Source organism: Teleopsis dalmanni, chromosome 1 (assembly GCF_002237135.1).
Source record: "Teleopsis dalmanni isolate 2A chromosome 1, ASM223713v2, whole genome shotgun sequence".
NCBI classification, from domain to species: Eukaryota; Metazoa; Arthropoda; class Insecta; order Diptera; family Diopsidae; genus Teleopsis; species Teleopsis dalmanni.
Genome location: NC_051846.1, coordinates 86,662,784 through 86,682,223, shown reverse-complemented (window position 1 = coordinate 86,682,223; position 19,440 = coordinate 86,662,784). Strand labels below are relative to the sequence as shown.

Sequence of the window (19,440 nt, the reverse complement as noted above, 5' to 3'; positions counted from 1 at the left end):
TAGTATCCGTCAAAAAAGCAGCAAATCTAAAAAATAGTATCAAAATTTCAAAAATAAAACCCGCAAAAATTCAAACGAAATAGCCAAAATTTGTTAAATTTGAAACCAAAAAAGTCGATTTTACATCGGAAATATTTAAGAAAAAATAAAAAAATTATATTTTTAAATTGAAACTTTTAATTTGGTAATTTTTCGTCTTTAAATTTTGTTGAACGTTCCGAACGCAAAAGTTTGAAGCTAAAAAGTTTTGAAAACTAAAGTGAAAAATAAAAAAATTTGAGAAAAAAACTTAAGAGAAAAACTCAAAAATACCTTTCAAATCAAAAGGAACCCATTAAAAACATTAGAAAGGATTCTAAATATTTTAAGAAAAAAAATTTGTTAAGTCCCAATGAACAAATAATGGCATTTGAACAAAATAAGTGAACTTTGATGAACATGAACGATCGATTCTGGACAAACAGTTTGAATCAAATACAGTTTGGAACTAAATTGCAAGTGAATCAAAAATATTGTTGACTTAGAAATCAAGAGAAAATAATTTTGGATATAGAAAATTCAATTTAAAGTCTTGAAAATAAATATTAATAAACATTTTACTGCTAATAAAAAATAAACAAAAAAATAAATAAAAAATAATTAAAACTAAAACGGACACACTCAAAACCACAAAATTGCTCTTCACACGTTGGAATCGAGTGCAAGGATAATACCCTCAAGGTAAGCTTTTATTTTAGATTACCTAGATAGTACAATTATATGCTATTTTTTAGGGCGAAAGACCGGACCTAGTAGTCCAGTGCCTTATTCTTAGTTAACTTTAAAATTAAATTTAGTGTTAACTCACAAAATAAATAATAAATAAATTAATGCTATTATAAATATATTATTAATATAATACATTAATATTAATAATAAATATTATTTATAATAATATAATATAATTATTATATTAATGTTCTAATTATTATTTATAATTAGTGATAAAAAAAAGTATATCGTTGTTTTGATAAGAAATTACTAGATCCGTCATAGCCATCTTATTTTATTTATAATTACATTTAAATTAATATTATATTTAATATCGAACTAATATTCGATATTAAATGATGAAGTAAATAATATTTCCGTTTTATTTATTAAATTTATTTTTTTGCTTGTTTATATATTTTCTTTTTGAAATTATAATATGTATTCAAACTAGTAATTTAACTGAATAAATTACTTTATAACTAAATTTTAAAACTAAAGTTCATAAACTACTAACTTAACTGGATTATATACTTACACATAGTTATATATATACCTTGTTTCCAAATACATATGTACATAATAAGTTTGAATAAATTAACAATTCCTCATTATTTGATTTGATTCATTAATTATTTTATAATTAAAATATTATTAAATTAAACAACATCTAAATATTAATAGAGGATCGTATGCAGAGACTTATTTTCAGGAGAACTTTTAAAAACTAATTTAAAGTTCATACGAAAGCGTTTGAAATTAGTGTGAAGTGTTCCGAAATGTTTTTGTTTACTTACTTACAGCTGTCCATCTCTTATAAGTTAAGCATAGAGCCTCACCTTATATTTTAAATGGATCTAAATCTCCAAAACTTGATTCATATATGCTACGGGAAAATCTCTAGCCTAGCTAAAAAAACAAATTTTTTTTGGGAATTCGAATGTAGTTGATCGATGCTGTAACTTGCAAAATTTTTACTCTAATAAACTTCTGTCTGTACCCCGTAGCGTTCTTTAGAATTTTACCAAATGCTTCCATTTAATATGCCAGCTGTTCATTGAGTAAAACTTTAAAGAGGAGTTATGGTAAACATTACATATAGTTTTCAGTCAAAATTAAAGTACTTAAATTGCTATATATTCTATACAAGTTTCTAACATCAGTACATAGACCGATCATTTTAAAATTCTCTTGTTAAAGCATCCTTGATATTTATGGACTTTGTCAGCAAAATTTGAAAGTACTTTCCTTGTAGTATGGAATAATTTCGCTTTTGACTCCAGTCATATCGATTCGTTTAGGGGGAAAGTTTTCCCAGATTTCGTGTATGCATCTCGATTTTGTTATTTACTAGCATTAAATAGCTTATTTTTGACCAAAATAAATTTATACCGACACCGGTCGTACTGGCATTCCTTAGAAAATCCAATTTTATGTACTTAATGAACTGACTGATTTACATATGGTATATATGGTTTACATAGATACATTTAAGTTTACTTCTAAATTATATAGATCGCAGTATTCTTCCCAATTTTTTATCATACTTGCAAGAACCATATCAAGGGTATAGATGAGAATTTTTTTGCAAGAATGGATAATCCACCACCTATTAATTCATTTTTTGTCTATAAACAATGTAAACCATAGAAGTTGTAATCATAGAAATTTGTTTAATTTAAGAGAACTTTTTAGGCTGACCATACGGTCGCTTTAGATAGACGTGTGCAGTAGGCTGTTCGGAAATATTTAATACACGACTAATAAAAGTCTTCTTTTAAATTCCTAAATACAATTTTAAGTTTTACAATCTAAATAGAAAGCATATCACATATCCATGTATATATTACATTATACATACATATACATTAAGTTTAAGCGGTATTTACCACAAGAACCACATAATCGAATATTTTTCTTCATTCATGAATTAAAATCTAAATTTGCAAATATTAAACGCAAATCTGTAAAAGGAAGTCATTTAAAAGTAGAACAAAAACTATTAAATTATAAGAAGTGATTTTACATCTCAACCTAATAAAAATAATTGAGTGTCTCTAGTGTTCGCAAGTGAAATTGAATTATAATAAATAAATTTATTCAAAAGAATTTCTTATTTTACTAACTTGGCCAACTTAAAGTATCTTATACCTATATATCAAAGTAACATGCATTAAAGATTTTATTTCTATTCAAGATACTATAGCTGTAGTTAAGGATTTAGTTTTTATGTTATATTAAAAGTACATTTCCTCCAAATGTAATAAAAAATAATTCATTTTAATTTAAATTCAATTAACTATTAAAGTATCTTATACATGATTTAACAATTTATAAATTGCTATATTTTTTATTGTAAATATCTAAAACATATCTACTCATGTGACTTTAATTTTTGTTATACAGTCTCTATATAAGATAAGAGACTTTTTTTTACTTTACAATTATTTTTTAAATGAGAAGTGAAGCATATGGTGATCATATGATCATATGATTATTATATGTTTTTTAAACTTGACATTTGTTAATTAATTTCAATCTGAATCGTATTGAGGCATATTTATATTAATTAAAATAGGAGTTTGATGAAATGATGAACAAAATTAGACACATAGAATGAACTAACATACATAGATATATTATTTAAAATAATAATTGATTTTAAGCGTGATATGTGTTGGTAGCTTACTTTTTTTTTTAATTTTCAAACGTCGAATAAAAGGCTAAATGCCAATTAATCCATTTTGTGTCCATCCCTGAATTGTAGTCACATTTTCCAACACGGTAATGTATTTAATAGTCCCGCAGGAATTTGAATACCAAATATTTTTGATAAAGATTTCAATTAAATTCTTATATCAGTATGTTGTCAAGATCTTGTCATAATGTGTGAAATACAATACCGTTCATATGTCCTCCACGGGGTATCTTTTCCAAACTATAAAATCTTAATTGGCAAAAGTGCGGCTAGTTCTGTTGAATACGTTATTCATGATAGAGCCCTGAGATACCACTCGATATATTTAAAAAGCAGACTTTCCCACTTCGAAGTTGAGTTAACTTGGTTAACCAGTCACACATATTAAATACAGATAAGAAATTGCCTTCACAGATGTCGTTTTTTTACAGCTCTTCCACAGACTTGAAACTTTTTGTGTTGTTTCAGGACAATAGAACTGAAAGTTTTGAAAACGGGACAAGCTCATTCAAAACATGATGTAACATATGAACACCTTAGTCATGAGAGAGATGAATAAGGCGCTCGTATATCTGAACTGTTTAGAGTTATTTGTACTTTCCAACTCAATCACTTGTCTTTATATTATAATAGAAATATCCTCAGTTCTCTATATTCGTGTAATAGATCGTTTTCCTGAATAAAGTGTATAGTGCATAAGAAAAAAAAAAATTTGGAATAGAAAATTAAAGAATTTATTTTAAGGAACAGCATTATTTTAAGGGCACAATATAGGTCTTTTACTACCTCTTTTCACATAATAATAATTGTGGTTAACAGATCTAACACATATAAAACAATAGTTTGAGATTAACTTCCTGAGGAGGAAGTGAAGATAGAAGAAGAGAAAAGTAGATTATGATTTAAAAACTAACTACAAATTTTCAGCGGTGTTTTGAAATGCTCTACATTATAACCTGTCCCCTATTTTATCAGAACAAAAAACAAAACAAACTTTTAACTAAGTATGTGGTAGACTTGATAGAGGCCACTCATACACTAAACAATACCAACTCTTAACCTAAGTTTATGCAACTAATAGTTGACTTCTGAGACATAGACACCGAAACATTTTTATTTTATAATTAGTTTTATAAGGTTAAAGGCTGAAAGTTTAAAACGTTAATAGTTTAAATGCTATTTGGTTGTAAAATTGCGTCCATCAGTCATGCTGGTCGTCTATTAAATATTATTCACCTCTCTAATTGTTGTTGTCAATGTTAACAGTGGGTTTACTTGCGTAAAGTAATTTGGAATAAATGCAAAACTTATTGCGGATTAACATATCAAGTTCATTTATACCATATCAAAGGCACCTATAATGTCAAGCGTAGTGGGCAAATATGGTTTTTTTTGCTACGGTCATAAGAGAGCAGTGTAGAGCAAAGGTTTCTCAAATTTTTGCACTAACTGCCCCTTTTTTTGTTAAATATTTTTTACACCATATGCTGTCTCCTACCTTTATTAAAAATTAATAAAACAATTAGCACAGATTTCATTTCATCTAGTTCACTTTTTAAATTCTTAATATATGTATATGCCGAACTCAAACAAGTCGAAATATTTTGAAGGCTTATTAAATTCTCTCTTTTGATATTATTAGCATTGACTTTGGAAATCACAAATGCCAAATATTGCCTGAGTTATGATTGTTATATGCTTTTACGATATTCGTATGTGAAGTTTCCATAATGCCTATAAAAAGGCTTCCAAGTGATCGAGCACTACGATGCCCGAATAACTCGGCTAATAGTGCTTCAAAATATTCGACCACTATGATGTCCGGATAACTCAAGTAATCTTGAATAGGAATAAAGGAGCTACTGTTCTACGTTTTATAATATTTTTATTTTGGTTTATACAAATACGTATATTGAAGTATTGAAAATTAGACTCGAGTGCAGGATACTTTTAAATTCTCATATATTTCAAAGCTTTGAACAGGACATTCCTACATCAAATTTATCGAGCAGTTCCAAAAGTGTTCGAAACTCAACTGCTTACACAGATATGAACTTCAGTTTCAAATCAACATTTTGCGAGTTAATGTAACACGCATAAAAGTGTTGACACGGTTTAGGAATGTGTTTATACGTGCGTGTCTAACTAAATAGATTTAAATGAAGACATTAAAGTGTTGGTTTAACGAGGTTAGTCGGTGCATGATGGAAAATCATGTAAGGTTTTGCAAGGACTAAATAGGATTATATATACGTTGTGTTATGTAGGTGCTATCCTTCATCTTAGTAAATATTGAAAAAGGGTCCACATCCCCAATTGTGATTATTTTCATTTCATGGACCAGGGAGTATTATTTCAAACATTTCTTGACATTCCCTGAGAACATTTGAAAAGAAATTTATGCCGTCAAGTAAACATTTTTAATTTATTATTTTTAACCATTGTTTTAATTATAAAACTATATTTATCTAGAATTTTTAATTAAAATAAATAAAAATTTTAAATCAAAATTTTAAAGTATTCCCCATCAAAAGCAATATAACTGTGACAGCTCTTGACCCAATCATCCCTATGTGTTTTGTATACAGATTGAAATATTGCTTTTAACTATTCCTGCTAATTTCCTTTTAAGGCTGCAATCGACTCAAAATGTCTTCTTAAATATGTTATAATCTTAAATATAAGAAGAAAAAGTTGCAGCTATTCATATCGATGAGTGGCTCTTCCAATATCTATTGCTTTGTGCAATCGCAGAACATTCAAAACTATAATTGCAAGAATAGCTGATGTTAAGGCATTGAAAGACACTGAGTAACACATCTTGCTTTAATCCCGCATGGGTATTTCACACGAATATTTCAAATTATACTTAAACCAGCCAAAATTATTTCATAATTTCAATGTTTAGTAAACTTAAAGAATTAGAAAGAGATTTAAATATTTAATTAATAAATGGGAAGCACACATAAAAAACTATAGTAAAAGGTTTAAGCAATTAAATTATGCTAAAACTTCAGTGAATAACGATGGTACTTCAACAAAAGTTACTTTTTTGTTGCAGCATTCTTACTATTCTGTTTGATTAATCTGTACACAATGAAAAGTATGGAAAGCCAGAGTGTGAGATTTGAACTCAGACTATTTTTTAAGAATGAATTATGCGTGAAGGATCAGTGGCTGAATTTCGATTCCAGTAATCGAGGTGGAGTATTGAGATATCCGTAGACTTAACATTTATTTATCAAGCGAAAGAAATCTAAGCCAGAAAGCAAGGTAGACAGTATTGCAGTTGATAAGGTTGCGTGTAGTGAAGGGTATAGGGTTAAGATTATGGTCAAAGTAGGCTACCAACACACTCTATGGTTTGGGTCAAAATAACTACAGTTGTGGATCTAATGAAAGGAGAGAATAATAAAAATATGTTGATAACATTTTAAATTACTACTTTTGCATGCAAAAACATAATACTAACAATGTGAAGAGTTGGTTGGTTTTAATGGGGATAGAGGTTCTTCTTCTGTCCTAGTAACGCTGATGTTTTGTACCACTTACCCGGTTGTGAAAATATTAATTATAAAACCAGTATGCGTGGTTGATAGAGGAGGTTATTTTTTAAAGAAAGAAGTTTGGGTTGTCCACTATTTTTTTAGTTAGATGATGGATGATCTTATATTTTCATATAGAATATGTGTTTTGTTTTGAATTTTAACATGATACAGTATTACGTTATTTTGGAAAAATGATTATTATGTATTAATATTATAATATTATTTGTAGATAACAGTAATGCATGTTTGTAATTATCTTTTCGGTACTTAAGATAATAACTTTTTATTGTGTATTTTAATACCTTTTGAAAAAACTGTATCTTTTTATTAATTTTTTATGTTTGTTTATAAGTTTTATAATTTGTTTATAAGTATTTTTTTTACTCTTAATCCAATTGCAAAATATACTCCTGTATACAAAGGTGTAGTTCAAAATATATATAAGTGATTAAAACTTTTAATTTGTGATTTATGTGATATATGGGAATGAAATGTCTAAAAAATAGAAATTTAAAAAATTAAGGTAGTAAAAGGATATTGGATAAATTTTATTGAAAAAATATGGAAATAAAACTAATGATTGTAAAATCCAATCAAAATTAAAAATCATTAATTGCAATAAAAATTTTTTATGTATGATTTTAGTTGCATAATAATTCAATCTATCAAAAAAGTCGAATAATTTATTATTGTGAAAGACATTATTAATTAAAAAGGATTAACTTAATGCTTCAATGGCTGTTACAAAACCACATTAATTATATTAAAATATTTTAATAATTCGCGCTTATGTATGATTTTGTATATAACTGCGCCCATTTTTTAATTTTAATTGCGAATAATATATTTTATTTAAACAAAAAAGTTTAAGCAAAATACATATAATTTACATAATATATGTATCTGCTAAACTAAAAAGTAAAAAAGCTTAATCATAAAAAATTCAATTAAATGGATAATAAAAAAGTAAATGATGCAGCTGCTGGGCTCATACGTACTCCAAAGAGCACTGATAACACTACCAAACACTGCACCAGCCAACTTTATCCGCAGCCATGTAGCCATATCATAGTCATTACCACTTCCATTCCCATATCCATTCCCATTTCCATTTCCACAGCGAAGCTCACACAAAGTAACTGCATTTTCGTTGCAATAAAATAATAATAAAAATAAATTGATATAATGAGCTTCTAGGGAAACGCCAACCCATTGCAGTCTGGTCAACGTTGAGTGATGTCGTTTAAATGTACATAATGGCCAAAGCGGGTTAAAACAAAATTTTGATATAATTGTATACTGAAATCGAGTCTTTCCCACTTTCCCACTTTCCCACTTTCCCCACCCCAATGACAACAACAATTACAGCAAATGGAAAATTTTTCCTTTATTCATATATGCGAATTGTATTTGTGAAAATTAATTATCGAAAATGCGCTTCTCCTACTCCGACTCCCCAACGTGATTTCAATAATACCAGCGCCCAAATTGCTTACATAAAATATATTTATTTATTTATTTATATTTACATATGTGATGCTGCATATAGTCGTATGTATATATTTATATACCTGCTTATGTACAACATATAGATGCAGTTCAGCTGCATACACATTAAGGCCGAAACCAGCAAACCAACAAAGGATGCGCTGAAATATAAAAAAGAGCATTTTAAATGAAGCGATATTAAATACAATTTCATGTACAGAAATGTGCAGATACATGTGCATGTACTACAATTTTAAATATATATATCATACAATTATGTACAATACTCGAACATTAAATGAAATACACGCAAAAGTACAGTTGACGCCATTTATTTTACGACATCATCATCAGCATCAGCAGCTCCAATAGCATCAACATCACCAAGCAGGCAGGCATATGTGAATGTGAATGGACCCACGCGAAAGGATATCAGAATAATGTTGCCTTTTTTACTTTCATTTCGCAACCATAAAATTCATACATGGAGCAGGAGTTACCAACCGCCAAATCGGCAGCAAAAACAGTAGCCACAACAGCCACTGAGCCGATTGTAAATTGTAGTGTGCACGACATGGGCAAGTGGACTTATGTACAGTTGTATGGATGCAATTCGCATTAATACATGAAAGGGGGTCCGCATCCACATCCACGTCCACATCCACATCCTGTTCACTTATAAAATTTTCACAATTGGGCGTTTCACTGTTTGTATTGCAATTCAAAATGCATTTATGCACTGCAAAAGTAGCATACTCAGTGCATTCAGCCGAATTTAGCCCCATGCCTCGCTTCTCGTGTACCACGTAGATTAAGTTCTCGACACAACTTGCTAAACTCACAGCCATTCGTTCCCGCCGCCACACTGAGCACTTTTAACATCATTAATGACAACTTCAATTTACAATTTTTAATTTCCGTTTGAAAGAATCAAAACAAGGGTTGTGATTCTACTTTTAGGAAATTGTGGAACTATGAATTTATTGTTCCTCATATCGCCCCATCTTGCTCTTCATAACACGCATGAGTTTAGATTGCATTAATACTTTTTGGATATATCAAAATATCTAAATTATCGCATTAATGTTATTTCATCTAGAATAAATTTGGTTTTGTTAGATGTACTCATAATATGAATACAGAACCGTGCCTGTGTCCTCATAGATGAATATCCTTTAAGCAGAAGTAGACGTTAATTAAAACAAACCTAAACATGAGTTAGTTTGTGGTTCCGAATGGCAATTCGTAGTCTGAATGGCTGCACTTTTACAAAGTCGAAAGGCATGAGTAGACGTCGTTAACGCGACCCACTTTATATGATGAAGCTCTGAACTGCACACGGGCACAAGTGTAGATTTGGATGAATATGGGTGCGATTTGACGTTTCTAGTAATTTGCGCTTATGCACGTCACTAAAATTTCTATAGAAAATAGCACTCCAGACAAAAAGTTACTCTTTGAATGTGAAAGTATTTCGTAAACACAAAAATATTTTGAACTGAACCCTTTTGACTCTTAATTACAACACAAGTATGCAATATCATTGAATACAGTATAAACACAAAAGCTCAATGGCACACTCGAGAACTACAAAAAAATTAAGAATTTATTATTTTAATTAATAAAAAAATATTTTTAGTAATTAATTAACGTGCACTTTTATGTACTCGTGGATTTGAGCCTAATGATTTCAAGTAATCCTTATATTAAAAAAATAAAGCCAAACCATTTAAACACGCAATACTATTAAATATTCTATATTATAAATATATTATAAAACACAGTTTTAAGAGTTAAAAAAAAAATTTGCTGAAAATTTAAATTTTTAATTAAAAACATAAAATTGTATTATTACGATGAGTCTTTAGAATAAACTCCGAAGCAAATTCTGTAAAGTTTTTTTTTCTATAACAGCAGACTTAACAAATATTATTTATTTACTTATTTATTTAGTTTTTTAATAATTATTTATTTTGTTTTTTTAATTAATATTATTTATTTAAGTTTTATTCTACATATGTTAACCACAGTTTTGATTTTCCATATGCAACCATTTAGCCGCGGATTTCAGTAAACGTAGAGCTATGATAAAAGTGAAAGCTATAATCTTAAGATACTGTTATAGAGTTGATCCTGCTATATTAGTAAACTTTAACAAGTTTTAGTTGACCTATCACAACACGTGTATCTGTATAATACCACAACAACAGGAACAACAGGAGAACAGGAATAATTAGTTCCTAAGAGAAGGTTAATTAAGAAGAATCAAGACGTGCTAGGATAACGAGGTCTTCATGTTCGCTGCTAAGAATAGGAATAACTAGTTCCTAGGAGAAGGTTCATGCTCTTTACCTTTTATATAGACGTCACTGGAAATCAAAATTACGGTTAACTTTAATCTGTTACAAATAAAATCAATCAACTAAACTAAAATTAATATAAAATGTTGACTTATAAAATAATTTTGAAATCGCCTGATTTAGTTATCTAAAAGATAATTAATTTACTTGTCTGCCACACAATAATAGCCTTTTAAGGTGGTGAAACTTCTGCTTAAATTACCATAACATAATAACTAAACATAGATTTTCACAGCACAGATAGGACTTATGAATATGTTACCCTGTGACGTAGACTTGACTTTCTGTGCCGCTAATAATTTGCTCTGGCTCCTAAAAATATCTTATGAAAGTACAAGTAATAAAGCTATTACTTACATCTAAACAAAGTATGAAATATACAATTAGGTTGAGGAAGAGTGAAGAGTATATTATACTTACCTGAAAACTATACACACAACTCATTACATTTAAAAGGATTAAATTTATATAGATAATGTATAATATATAACATTAAGTGTATATTTAAAGAATACCAGCTAACAGCACCTTTAGCTCCTACATTTGCTTAGCTCTGCAATTTGCAAGTTGTCTATGTTCGCAACATGACTTCAGTTCTTTACACACAGTTTCTAGAATCCGCAATTTCTATTACAATATCATTAATAAATTTATTATTAATATATTATTATTATTATTATTTATGCATTAATTTTATTTAATATATGTCTACCTTGGCTACGCCTATCGCCTGGAATGCTACCAAATATACCTTTTACAATATATCCATAGCTAAAATAATCCAAACACAAAATCCAAGATATTCGGTTGCTATAATTTTATAGATTAATCGTGTTTCTTTAAATTTTTTTTCAATAAAAATGTAACAAATTTGCTTTCCAGCGTTTTAAAAAGGTAAACACCTAAATTTTTTTTATATCTTAATATAAAAATTTCTCACACATATTGAACGCGTGAACACAGTACCAATCTTTCGTTGATTTGTGGTTGGAGTGCATTCATGAAGTCAGGCCTGCTCAGGAGACTTCGAATCGAACAAGGTGGTAACGCCAACGCTACAGCCCAAGGCTAACAAACTCACGCCAGAGTCTATAACCTCCCACTTTTCACTTCAGATTGAGGTAGGTAGGGTACAGAAATACATTTGCACATTTTTTTTTTCTTCGCAGATGCTAATTTCGTGCCTTTTTGCTTCTTCATTTTTTATGTTTTATTTCCGTTTAAAGATTTTCGTACTTTCACTTCGTTTTGTGCCGCGAAATTTTTTACACATCTCTGCATGCGGAGTGTGGCGATGACATTTCATTGTTTATTTTAAGAAGCCGTCAAGAGGAGGGTGTTGATGTTATGTGGGGAATATGTGACGGGTTGGTATTAGAAAACATATGTTCAATTGTTGAGCTTATTTGATGTGTGCCTTTTTGTAGGTCCATGACACTAGGAAAATCAACGGATTGCACGTTGTCAGGAAACTGTTTTCAAATATTTTTTTTTGAGAGAATCCTTGACATCTCACGAGTAATTTTTTTTAACTTGCATATGAGTTAACTCTTTTGCTCGGTTTTTTTTTTATTAGAGGGCCACAAAAATATTGATGACTAAAAAAAAAATTATTAAAATATTTTTAATTATAAATAAAATAATTATGTAATTAATAAATAATTATAAAATAAAATAATTATAAAATAGAATAATTATAAAATAAAATAATATTAAAATAATTAATAAATAATTAATTAATAATTATTAATTAATATAAATAAAAAAGTTCTAGTTAATAAATAAACAGACAATATTTTTTTATAGTATTAATGTTTTCTTTAATTTATAAAATATAAAATATTTATAAAATGTTTACTTATTTTGTGTTAAATCTGTGTTGTGATTGCATATTATTATGAATTAATGTATGATATAAAGATCCTAACATACATACAAAACCCATAGATACATATATAATAAATATACCATATGTATATTAAGATCCTTGTGACACTATGAAAGAGATATCGGAGACCAAAATTGTCTTGAGCAGGACTAGATGAATCCATTTAAATATATCCATCTGAGTATACAGATATACTGAGTGTGCAGTACATAGAGTATATGCCATGGACTTACTCATTCACTATAAGATTATCGAATAAAATTAGTCGACTATATACTCTATCATGTAAGATTGATCAGATATCATGTATGACTATACTCTCTATCATATCAGGTTAGAAAGTATAAATTTTAATATGAATGAAATAATGGGCTATATCTTTATCATATAAGTTTGGAAAGTTCGAATTTTAATAGGAATGAAAATAGTCGACAATATGCTGTAGCGGCAATATGAATTAGCTGTATAATATTATAAAACATATATTTATTAATTTAATTGTATTCTTAAATCGAATCGTCAAAAAATAAATCAAGCATTTGCTTAAGTAAGTAAATAGTAAATTGATAAATTGAATTGGTTAAACACAATCTCTCTAAAGTCTACAAGAATTAAATATTCGGCAAAACCAAAATTGAATTGTAATTTCCTTGTTTTTTGCTTTCTACCTGACATTACACTGCAAAAATAACCTTATTGTACAATATAAAATATTAAGAAAGATATTTATTCGAGTAAAATATTGTTTTAGTGCATGGTTCTGCACAAAAAGGAACCATTTATCAATTTTATTTTAATTTGAAAATATAATATTATTTTATGGTTGAATTTGGATTTGCATATTAAAGGCATATTGCCCAACAGTACAAATACATTGTACAGGCGACAGAAGGAAAATGCAATTACCCCCAATTGATAGCCGAATAAAACGAAGCTTACTGCAGTCTGTCTGATTAACTGATATCTTCTACCTGCCAGGCTATCACCCTGTTTATACTCACCCTGCCTCATGAAAGTAAAAACAAACTTACTGCACATCACATCTAAAACTGCAATAATGCAAAATATTTTTATCTTTAAGTTTGTTTTTACGAAGTTTATCGGAAGGTTGGTTTGCTGCAGCCTGAATGGGATTCCCCCACCACCCCAAAAAATTTTGTAACTTACCGATTTAATTTTTCGTATACTCGTATATTCTTTTATGGATGGGAAGAGCCTTTAATTCTTGTCGATTAAATATGCGCAAATATTAAGCTCAGTCATGTATTTGTGTGTGTGTGTTTGTGTTGGGATCTCCAAACATCATAGCCTGTGCGTCTATGCTCTACCCTGTTTCCCTGTTTGTCTGTTCAGACTACCCCTTATTGATGGAGCTTTCTTTGTACGGCACCACACTGGCATCGGCATCAGATGTTGCTCATGCTGTCAGTACACAAACGTGGAACACTGATGGCAATAAAAATCAATACAAAAAAACTAACGCCATTAAAATATCTGTTAAAAATTTATTCAGAATTTCAGTTTGCTTGTGAGCAAGCAAATACGCTGGGATACATTTATAGACACTCTTTTAATATATATACACACATATGAACATATGTAAACAGACTTATCTTTATTTTTGTTCCATCCGACATTGCATGTTAAAACATATTTCATTATGCATACAACGATTTTTATATTAAGCAAGGATCATTCCAAATTGATAGCAGTAATGTAGTACAGGGTGAGACAATTGTTACTATCTAACATTTATATATTATTTTTGTATAATATATACTATTATTTATTACATTAATATTATTAATAACTTTTGTTTTAAAACATTATGCAACTATTTTATTAATATTTTTGAATATATAAAATATTTGTAATATTTATATGTATTTATATTTATAATATTTCTATATATAATATTTATGCAAATTTAATTTATTCTACTGATTTTATATAGTACTTTTTCATTACTTGATATGAATCTGAGGTATCACAGCTGGCCATTATTTGTGCCCTAGTGGGGTTTGGTGTGCAAGACCGCCACTTCAACTTAACTTAATTTTAAGACTAATTTATAAGTATCTAAAGAACTAACTAATAGCGTATTCGCATGGAACAAGTAATTTGCTCTTTCGCCTCGCATTACTAAAAACTTGTTCACACAGCAAATCTTAATTTTATTTTCATCTTGTTTCTCTTATTTATTTTTGTTGTTGCGATGGTAAATGAAAGTATCGAACATTGCAACAATATTTTGTGCAATTTTGCTTAAGTTTATATAATTTATTCATAATATTTATACACAATTGTACTATTGTGAATTACAAACTTAATTGCAAGTTAAATTGTGTTCAGTCGTGATTTTGGTGATCGGAATCCTGTTTTTATCAGATTGTTATTTTAACTTGATGTGATAACGATGTGAATGAAAGAAGTGGAGCAATCAAAATTACAATTATTATTCTTTTCCCAATAGATGGAAAACATCGAGAGCATGAGACGTAATCCCAGCATGAGACGTAAACCCATTAAAAAACCATATCTTAGAAATGCAAAAGGGACCAATTTCAGTTATTGAACCGAAAAAGCTGTCAAAAGCTGGAATCCATTATAATACTTATATAATGCTTAGACACCAAATATATTTAAGTCAAATTTGTGAATAATTGACGGGAGGAAGGGAGATAACAATAAAACTACTTATACTTCTACACTGTAGAATAGGCTTTAAGTTCATAAAAATTATTCAAAATCTCGCTACACAATTGTGCTATTGTGAATTACGAACATAATTCCAACTTTATAAGATTAGAGAGTATTGAATAAGGACTTAAAAAACTGAAAAAAGCATATTTGCTAAAAATGTTGGTTGTCGTGTTTTTATCTGGAATCGGTTTTTCACTTTGACTTGACTTGAAGCGAGTGGAATGAGTCAAATTAGTTAAATTATGGTCAAGATAATAATTATTTATGCTGTGTGAATACGCTATAAACCACACAGTGTATTATTTTATGTATTGCGGCTGTTTATAGGTCACAGTAATTTTCCTCATGACACATAATTTTGAATAAGAAAACAACTATTTAAAAAAAAATTCTAAACATAATATATTTTATATAATTTTTTATATTTATATTTAAATAAAAAAATTATAAAAAAAATATTTTGTTTCAGAATGAAATGAATCATATGCATATATATTTTTGTCTCTGTGCCTGATAATCCTGCCCTCTGGCATTGATGAAATGATGTTGCTTTGTTCGATATGCCCACAAAATTTTTTATGTTTTCATATTTTTCGCAAATTTACACAATTCAATACTAAAAAATATACAATAACATTCAATTCGGAAAATAAATTAAAATTTCACTGAAAGGAAATTTTAATGAATTCCAGAGAACATTTCGTGGGCATCCTTCTTTATGCTTTTAATTTTTGACTGCCTCTAAAGCAATTTAAACGTATGCATTTTACCCTTAAATGTAGCATATGTGCAGTTCCCATTAATACAGGGCGAGACAGTTGGATTTTTAATATTCCATATTTTGAGATTTAGACTTACGTTTAGTTTAAATTTTTGCGCATATTTTACAATATATCTGATACGGAGTAGCTAAACAGATTTTAAGCTCAACAAGTGAAACTTCTACTATTTCCCAAGATATTTTTATAAAAATGTATATGTCAGACATTTCAGTTTATTTAAGACTAAAAAATTTGTTAGAGAATAAAATAGACAAAGTTTTCTTTGAAATATCTATTGCTTTAAATTTTCCAACTTTAGTCATAAAATCGTTTACTAAAATAAATATTTATGTAAGAATATAACCTTAATTTTTGTTTTTTTATTTCTTTAAAGAATTTAAGTTATTTTTGTTTTTATAAAAGATTTGTATTATTTTTACTTTATGAAAAGATTTAGTTACTAATATTAAATACGTAATAGATATATCATCTGACTTTAATTATTATTAACATATATGTACATTTCTATCGTCGTTACTTCTGTTGGGATATATACATATATGATTTTCAAGTATTTATCTAGCGTGTAGTCACTCACAGATAATATTATATGAACTGTTCACATTATGTAAAAAAGCAACAGATCTTTTTTGAAAAGTTTTGGATCGTATATTTAATAGCTAAGAACATAATCTTTTTTTTTAACATGAAAGCTACTCTTTATTTTAATCATTCTTCTCTCCAAAAAGTAAATGGTATTTGTATCTACACATTATCCTTAAAGTCTTGCGTTAATCGAAAATTACGTCGAGCTCACTTTTGGGTCACCAATCCATATGTTCTCACTGGTGAAATCAGTTTATAACTGTTTTTACAAAATAGAATATTGAATAAAAGATGAAAGAATTTCGATAGAAGTCTATTGGACGTCATAAAAATAAAATTTACGGATGCCTTTTGAACATAAATCGTATGTCCCTGTTATGGTATACATTAAGCAGTTATAATGATGCAAAATTACTATTACATATTAGGCTAAATAACGGCTACATGATATGCAGTCTATTTGAAATCAACACGTTGCGTGTATACTAGAACTGCTTAACTCGCTGAGGTCTGATCTAAAAACACGTGTTAAAAAATCAAGAATGGAGCTTTAAGTACTCCTTAATCACGTGAAATAGCCTACTATATAATCTACACAGAGATTTAATTCTATCTGATATGGCTAGAGACCAATAGGTTTCAAAATTACTATTATGAATGGGGTTAGACAATGCCCGCTACGTTCGATGATAGCATACTGCGTGTGTACAAGAACTGTTTAACCCACTAAGGTCTGGTATAAAAACATGCTTTGAAAAACCCCAAAAAAATATTTGATGCCTCTGTCTTAGAAATAGAAGCTCAAGCATTCCTTAAATACCCAAAAATGCCTACTATATCTATTTGATATCGCTAGGTCTATGAGTGGCTTACGCTCATCTAGATATGGTATACCTAACCTAACATATTTCAAATTACGGTCAATTAAAATAATTAAAAAGACTTTTCAAGGTATTATAGTACATTAAGAAAAATGACATTCTTAGAGACCTTAAGATGGATCCGATCAAAAAATACATAAAGGATAGAGCCCTGAAATTATTTACGTTATCGAATCAGAACGGTTATAGGCTCCTCGGGGAGGTGTGCAGATCTGAGGTCAATTATTTCTTAGTCTGATGAAGTGATAAACAATAATCCAGTCAAGGCGTAGATAGAGGCTATGAAGAAAAAAGAGTAAAAGTGCTCAAGTGCACTGACTCAACTCGCCTCAACATAATAATAAAATAATTGAGTTTATATGATTATTGGAAGTGACAATAACAGTTCCTAATACACACTTTGATTACAAAATAACTAAAAAGAAACATATTCGATCACAAATATTTTGCATATCAGTGGTATCAGTGTTGGACAACAACTTATAACGCTGACAACAACAGTTTAGGATTTGTAATCCACATGTCTACAAAAAAGAATGCCTAATTTATTCACTGCTCCAAGTGAGCAGAAATGCTTTACATATCGTCTTATACGTAATATTTTTTTTCAATTTCTGAGTGAATGCATCTGAGATGTTAAGACATTCTATTTTCTGATATTGGTCAAAGGTGTAATTTTAAACCAGCGCTTATGTGTTACTTTTGGTTGTTTTCTTGCCTTTTACAACTGTGGGGGCTTAAATGAAAATATTAAAAAGAACTTTGCCCCACAATTGAAGCATGTCAAACGCGACTAATGCAATTATGCTAAATGACTTTAAAATGCAATTTAGCAAATTATTAAACACCCGCACAGCTTAAGTAGCCGAACGAAATACTCTAAAGTTTTTAAGTATTTTCATTGAAAAAGAAACATAAAAAAATATAAACAATTGAAAGTAACTATCGGAACATATTTTACGCATAAATATTAAAAACACTAAAACGCTTAAGAAATAAATTCAGTTTAGTACAAATCATAAATAAAACGATAGTCGATGCCTTCCTTGTTGGAATGCGTCAACGGAAGTCGCAAGGGTGCAACCGTGCGTGCCAAATCGTATTCCAAACACTGAAAACGCAAGTATCTAATAAGAAATAGAAAGAAATGGAACGGCAATTTGTACGCTAATAATCTTAGAGAAAGAAAGTAAGCCAAACAAATAATAACAAATCGAATCAACGCATGCGAGAAGCACTGAGGCACAGATTTTTCACGCAACGGAAAAGTCACAAAGGCCACAAAGTGTTTCTAATAGTGGAATTACAAGAAATGCGTGAATAATTCAGTGAAAACGTGTAAAAATGCTACCATTTGAATAATAGGATTAAGCAGGCGTCTCAACTCAGAAACCCTTCGAAATGTGACGGAATTATGGGTCATTTGCGCCATTCCGCTTGAGACATAACAATTTTGCAATGCCCATGTTCTTTCTGTTCGCTGGGTGTTGAAGCAAATAATATGTCTATTTTGTTGTTTTTATTTTGCGATTTTGTTTTTTTTTTCATTGCTGTCAAATAGATATCTATAGAATAATAGCATAATAGCGGCATTCACGATACAATAAAGACAAAAATATTCCATAATATGCAAAATGCCCCCGGAAATGTTTGTGAATTGCTTACCTACACAACCTACTTTTCGAGATTCACGTACGAGCATTTCTGTGCTGCCAACCCAAGAAAATATGAATGAACAGTTTATTTACCCATTGCAG

At 29.1% G+C, this 19,440-nt stretch overlaps 1 protein-coding gene across 11 annotated transcripts in view; it reads left to right on the top strand.

Annotated features, from left to right (window-relative positions):
- The first annotated feature begins 210 nt into the window (after positions 1 to 210).
- The window catches only part of LOC119668762 (endothelial zinc finger protein induced by tumor necrosis factor alpha), a 69,908-nt gene continuing 50,678 nt past the window's right edge, over positions 211 to 19,440 (top strand). For all 11 annotated transcript variants that reach the window (XM_038078379.1, XM_038078388.1, XM_038078385.1 and 8 more), the window contains exon 1: positions 211 to 720. The gene's annotated coding sequence lies outside the window, so the exon portion shown is untranslated. The remainder of the gene's footprint in view (positions 721 to 19,440) is intronic.